Here is a 7,200-nt window from a genome sequence, read left to right on the forward strand (position 1 = left end):
AAATTTAGACAAATTGAGGATCTCAGAGCGGAACTCCAGGTCACCAGTTTTCCGCCACATACGTATAAATCACAGGTGTCAAACCGATTCCAGAAAGGGTCAAGTGGGTGCTGGATTTTGTTCCAACCGATAACGCGCAGAGAGTTTAACCAATGAACTTCCTGCTGAAACAAGCAGCACCTGACAAAGTTTAATTGATTACACATGTAAAAGATCTAATTGGTGAAAAAGTGTGCTCTTCATTGGTTGGAAAGCAAACCTGCACCCACTTGGCCCTTTCTGGAATCAGTTTGATACCTGTGGTATAAATTATCAGTCTTTGTTAACTGTTTGTGAAGTTTTGTGCTGGTATGCTATGTTCACTTACATCCTGTGTAAGTCCTGGGGGCTAAGACCCCCCTGTTCTTAAAACCTAGTGACACGCCTGGGCAAGAGGCTTAGTTACTGTACTCTTTCCCTGCTACAGGTTGATGGAACCAGTTGAAGACCTTTAGTCACACCATAGGGTCAAACATATGGAGAAAAGAAGAACATTCTCAGAACAGATACACACTCTTCAGCCATGTGAGAAGTTTGTGATTCTCTGGTTTGACCTGATGACACTGGGTGAAGCTTCAAAATACATCCATTTATTGAGCATTGCTTTACAAATTGAGCATTTGAATAAAAATGTCTTTTTGCCTGAGATGCAAGCAAACCTATGCAGACACATTTCTTAAAAAGCTAAGTTTTCAAATGAAAAAAGTGAACAGATTCATTATCAATGTGGGAAAGTGCAGCCCTGAAGCCAAATGTCTCCGAAGTGGTATGATTAAAGTCAAAATTTGTTTTCTCTTTGGCTTTTTGTGACATCACCACATAAGAGGAACAGCAATGACAAGTAGGGGTAGGAACCTCTGGGTACCTCAAGATATGATTTGCGATACAACGCTCACGATAACGATTACCTCAATAATTATCGATACATGGGTCAGGTCACACATGGTCATTCTACAATATCCAGTATATATTGATTATTGGTCACTTCATGTTGATTTTGGTGAATTTCTGGGTCATTTCCTGTTGATTTTGAGGTGTTTACTGATCACTTCCTGTTGATTTTGGGTTACTAAACAGGAAGTGACCTGGGAATGTCCCCCAAATGAATAGGAAGTGACTCAAAATTTACTGTACAGGAAGTGACCTGTAGATGCCCTAATATGAATATGAAGTTAAGACTGGCCGTGAATGCTCTGTTTTAGAGCCATTGATGATTAAAATGGATTGGACATCTAGCGCTGTCACTTGCAGCCAATGCAGACGCTATTCCAGTGGAAGATTTGGTAGCAACACTTTTGGTTCCCTTTTTTTTCCGCACAGTGACATTTTTTAACACGATATATTGATTCTTGGCAGGAGCATATCGATAATCTTTTGAGATACAAAGTATCGCCAGACATTGCCATTTCGATATATTGTTACACCCCTAATGGCAAGTGCGACGCTAATCATAGAACTGGAAAAACAACAACATAATGCAACACAGAGATTAGGCTAGTGCTCCCTCAGAAAACATGAACAATACAATATTGTGTCATTTATGCTAAATAGTCATTATATACAGCGCACTTCAAGTACAATTTGTGTATATCTGATGATCACAAATGTCACTGTTGCAATGTGAATAGCAAGTAACAACATATTAATGGCACTAGATGTGAATTCGGTTTTAATATGTTACTCACGATGTGTCTATAATGCTCAGCTCAATGCATACAAATAAAATATTTTTCCATCAAAGTTGTTACAACTGCTTTTTAGAATGGAGACAAAATTCAGAGATGTTGGATGTGTCAAGATCAAGAAAGAAAGAAAAAAGGAAAGAAAAAAAAAACCTATTATTGAAAAAAATTGATTTTTTTCCCTGGCAAAGTAAGGGTGTATACTCTTTCATTTGGTTGATTTCTATGACTAAAATGCTTTAAAATATTTTGAAAATAGCTGGCAATTTTTGAGTTAGAGACTGTTTTACATACATGTTCTGATCAAGAGGGATTTTGTTTCTCGCGGAAGCATTGCACGTGAATGGGGCATGCTGTACGTCTATATGCTCCCTGCAGTTGGCTGGTGACCAGACCAGAGGTGCCCCCTCCTCTCTCGCTCAAAGAAATTAGCTTGGAGGACAGTTTTTTAATGGAAAACCATGACTGTATGTTCAGCTTGGTACCTGTAATTGATCAATTGGCTCCAACAGCTGTGATATATGTACATTTTCATTTTTTCACAAAATGTTACATCAGGATAACTGGAAAGATCGATTACAATCTCAAACATGACTTTACGACTGCATAGAATGGTAGTGTAATTAAACACATCTTTGTGCAAATCCAGAAAAATCCAAATAACTTCTTTCATTCATTCATCTTCGAAGCCGCTTATCCATCCTTACAAGGGATGCAGGGGGAAATAATTTTCTTCTAAAATTAAAATAAATGAAATAACATTAAGACTTCTTCATAATTTTCCTGCAACATTTACTTTGTTTAAAAACCTCCAGAAACAGTGCACCCAGAGTTATGTCTCTGTTCTTTCTGCCTTCAACAGCTATGATTAGCGTGCACCTGCTGCAGTTCAGTATGTTGGCGTAGACGGAATCAGCGGGAAATGAAAAAGTGCCATTGTGTACTCAAAAGAGTCCATCTCGGAGGTGTTCAATCCACGTCTCTCTGCATGTAGGCATCAACCCTGCAAAGACACACAAGGGGAGGTAGATGATATTAAAAATAAAGAATAATTAATCTTTCCTGGGTTGTGTATCACATCTTGATGCAACAACCACATAATGAATGCTGGAATTCTGAACTTTTGTGTCTTATTCATCCTTACATCTGAAACCCAAATGCCTTCAGTATACAACACAAAGTAATTGAACTTTCTGTTCCAATACTTTTGGAGGTTACTGTAGTGTGTGCATGTGCGTGTTCTTGGGAATATGCTATATATCTTTCGGTCCTTACCTGTTCACCATGTATATGAACAGGCCGGAATCATCTGAAAATACCCTGTTGGAGAAAACAAAATTTGAGTTCCACTTCCGCATCAAAAAAAAAAAAAAAGAGATAGCCTTTTAGTATTTAACGTTGACATAAAAATGTCTACACGATACACACTTCTGATGTGCCCGTTATATAGCGTATAAAATACATAATCACGATAAATTTCATTTTTAAAATTCTACAATAATTTGACCAACACAATATACATAACCCAAATGGAAATTTTATTTATTTATTTATTTAAGTGTGTGTGTGTTGACGTTTAAATATCCACTACATGCCTTGCACACAACCATGTAAAACTTGAGCCCTGGTGAAGAGTATTACTCTAGTAAATTTTAATGCCTTACCCTTCTCCCCAATGATTGGAAGGTCTGTCTTGAAAGGCCATAGAGAGAAAGAACCACACACTGATGGTCTCCACCCAGAAAATTAGAAACAGGAACCATAGAGATGATAAAAGTAATATGCACAACATCCTGAAATTTCCAACAGCAAAAAAAAAAAAATAAAATAAACAAACAAACATTACAAAACAATTATAAAAATTAATGATGAATGGATTACTACATCGCGTTCACACTACAACATCTACATTATTAAAACTTCAAAAGAGGTAGGGGGCTACAGGATGTCATTTTCCTCATAAGCGGATTTCCGGGGGGGGATCAGGGGGCATCCCCCGCCCGGTGGCCGAAAAGTATCATTGCATGTAATTGACTTTCCTATACAGTATATGATTTTGAAATTTATTTATTATTTTAAAAAAATAATTTTCCTGTAAAATATTGTCTATAAAAGTTGTTAAGTAATAAAACAAACAAAAAGAATGAATGAAATGAACAAAAAAAGATATTTTTATAATAGGTCAAAATTATTTTTCGAACAGATCATGTGACTAGCACCTTAGACGGTCATTTGGTTTGCTTAGCCAAAACCACCTGAGGACCGAAGAGGCCAGATGGATATACGTCATTTTTATCAGACCAAAACTTTCAAAAGCGACAACAACTACTGAGCAAGAACCAATGATTGCAATTGTGGAACATTAAACTCTAGAGACCACCGTCAAAATGGAGAGGCTAGTTTAAATTTGCCCCACTAAAGACGCTAATTGTACAACTGAGCCACCACCGGTGTCTTGCCAATGTAGTTACCCCCCTCAAAAATTGTGTCTCCTGTTCGTGGGAGCAAACCCACACACATTAGTTATGAGTTATGTCGAATTAAACAATTAATTGAAGCCAGAAAAGAACCACAGTTATATATTTTGGACATTGACATCTATTAAACTGGAGAAACTCCATAGAGGACTTGAATTACAATAATATCAGTTATAGGTCATCCTACGAGTAAAACAGTGAAACTTTGCATTTTTTTTTTTTTAACGTTCGTACATGTTACGTTATATGACAGAAAAAAACATTTATTTATTTATCTTTTTTATGGATGGGCCATGTTTTAAAATCTCGTAGTTAACTACTTCACCAAAACACGGAAATCAGTGCAGCGCAATGGCTCTGCCCAGGGGATACTATTTTCGACTGGGGTAACTACATTGGCACGACACCGGTGGGCGTACCATATTCAATGGATGACGATCTTGGCGAAAAGTATAACCTAAGCAGCCTGATTTTGAATTCCCTTCAAGAATGATGGGAAACAAAAAAACGCACATCTTCAACTTATTATAAACATTCTTGTAAGTTAATTTTATTGCTGACACTGCGTTTCGGGATCATCAACATGTTGTGTCCCCCGTGCCCCAAAAGTCACACTCCGCCTATGATTTTTCTGGTTTTAAAAAAAAAAAGTAATTTTAGTAAATTTAGCGGCTGCCATTGACTGATTGACGTCCAGTCCATTTGGATTGTGAGGTGGGTTAAAATGTATTTGATATCTATCGCTGTTAATTTTAGTGAATGCTTTCATTTGGGCAAATTATCTCACTGGCGTCGAGTGATTTTGTCATATCAATAATGGACAATAAAATAAAATTAGCTTTAGCATAATTAGGCTCGAGCGTTTACGTCACAGCAGCACGGGATCATGCGAGATTTGCGACAACGCAACCATTGCGGAAGCATCACGGGACATTTAAACTTAGCGGCAACCAAAGATGGAAAAAAGTAAGGAATACTTGCCAGTTCGATACAGAGACAAACTTGTTACCACGGCGAAGGACAGATATGTGAGCAATTTTAAGGATGTGAACAATGTTGACCCTCACGAGCAAGCCGAACACAAATGGAATAAAGATGTCGACAAGCTTCCACCACTACGCGAAATGGACATCATGCTGTATTTAGTGTTTGGTATATGTTACTACACTCATCAGCAATTCCGAAACTACAAATCGCTACAAAGCTACGAACAGTTTTGCTGGGGATGGGTGCAGGATCTTCACTTTATGACCATAGCAAACGGCAACACATCTTTCTAGCAAAGGTAGGCAATGTGTGTTTACATTAGTCTGTGACCACGGATGTACAAATCTTTTGCTGCATAAAATGTAGCCTGTGTACAAATTCTTTGCCACTCTCTCACGTCAAAATATTACAGCTTTTTCATTTAGCAACGACATGAATTATGTCTTATGAAGACAATGCACATGTATGCATGCTAGTTGTTTAGCTTTAGCAATAGCTAACAACAGGCCGACTTAGGGCGTAAAGTTACTGAAATTTGCGTAAACAAACGAAATTAACTTACCGGAGTGGAAGTGCATAGAGCAAACTCAGTGTGTAACTGGAGAATCAAACGTTATGCCCTTCCTTCTGATCGAGGCCACCCATGCCATTCTTCGACGTTTGGTAAGTTCAGATATGAGCTTTCCCTCGCCTTTTCTCCATGTAGGGATCCGGAAGAAACTCAATGGTGTTCCGTCGAGCTGTACATTCTCCTTTCTATTCGATCGGTTGTTGCAATTCTTTACCGCACAATAATTTCCAACCATTTTTAAAGAGCGACCTGTGTTGAAATGCCTCATTGCTTATGTTTCTCGCTTCCACAATGGCGATAGCGGCGGAAACCTCGCGAGTGCCACGTCATACGCTCGAGCCTAATAATGCTTATTAGCTACGAGGTTAAGAATTTTAATTTTAAGGGAGACATATTACATTGGGTTTACGTGTTAGGGACCGTGAGAAATATAGAATACTTCCTCCACACGTGAGAAAAGAACACATATTTTACAAGACCGTTGTTAGTATTTGGTTGGAGTTAGCACACCAGGGTGTTGCTGTCGCTGCATACATTTTTGCAAAAGTACTCACTCAAACTTGAGCCTCCTCGGGCGGCATTCCTCCCTCAACTGTTCTGTCAAACATTTTACATTTGTTTACAACATTTGTTATTGAATACAATTCGATAGCTTTCGGTCTAAGAACCAATCGGAAGGCAGAAATGCTGAGCGGTCATTTCGTGACGTTATTGTCCCAACACTAGATATTTTCTGTGCTCTGTGAGTCTACGGGGATGAGCGTCGTCTTTTGTCGGCCATTTTGCGTCGGGGTCAAGTCGACGATGTTTGCACTTAAAACTATAAATTACAGGATTTCTAAACGATTTAGAGATGCATCGAAAACCTGTAAATTCAAGAATAATTATATATATTTTTTCTCAACATCCAGCCTGAATCACAGCCGTTAATAATGCTTGTTATAAATCCGTCAGAAATTTAGCAAGTTAAAAGTGGCATGTAGAAAACGAATTTGTCACTCAAATGTGGCTGTTTTTAACCATTTTGTAGTTTTTACCAAAAGAATGTATCAGGTAACGCCTATTGATTTTTTTTTTAAAGCAATTATTCTAGTTGTGCTTTCACAACCAGATCGTGTCAAGCTTTCTAGTGCTGCGTTACTTAAAGAATATGTTAGTAGAGTGTTCACACGGCAATAAGACAATAGAAATCTATGGACAGCATTCTAGCAGCAGACTGCAAAAATCTGCAGCTCGTTCTGTCTTGGTTGGAGGTATTAAAATGGGCGGGGCCAAGTTGGCTGAGAAAGGAATTTGGATCCAATTAAAAAAAAAAAAAAAAAAAAAAAAAGGGCATTTTTTTGGGGATGGGTTTGTCCAACATATGGTATACTATCATTTTAAACTGGCTTGCTTTCGTATTTCATCACACCTTTAAGTATAAATCCTCTTATATATGATGGCT

At 38.0% G+C, this 7,200-nt stretch overlaps 1 long non-coding RNA gene across 1 annotated transcript; it reads right to left on the minus strand.

The window, feature by feature from the left end:
* Positions 1–200: 200 nt before the first annotated feature.
* On the minus strand, positions 201–6,477 carry LOC130916980 (uncharacterized). Its single transcript, XR_009063393.1, has 4 exons — positions 6,311–6,477; positions 3,386–3,514; positions 2,997–3,041; positions 201–2,724 (listed from the first exon to the last, which is right to left on the minus strand). It is a non-coding gene; the product is annotated as an uncharacterized LOC130916980 (long non-coding RNA).
* Between the last annotated feature and the right edge of the window lie 723 nt (positions 6,478–7,200).

The sequence above is a fragment of the Corythoichthys intestinalis genome, chromosome 6 (genome assembly GCF_030265065.1).
Source record: "Corythoichthys intestinalis isolate RoL2023-P3 chromosome 6, ASM3026506v1, whole genome shotgun sequence".
NCBI lineage: Eukaryota > Metazoa > Chordata > Actinopteri > Syngnathiformes > Syngnathidae > Corythoichthys > Corythoichthys intestinalis.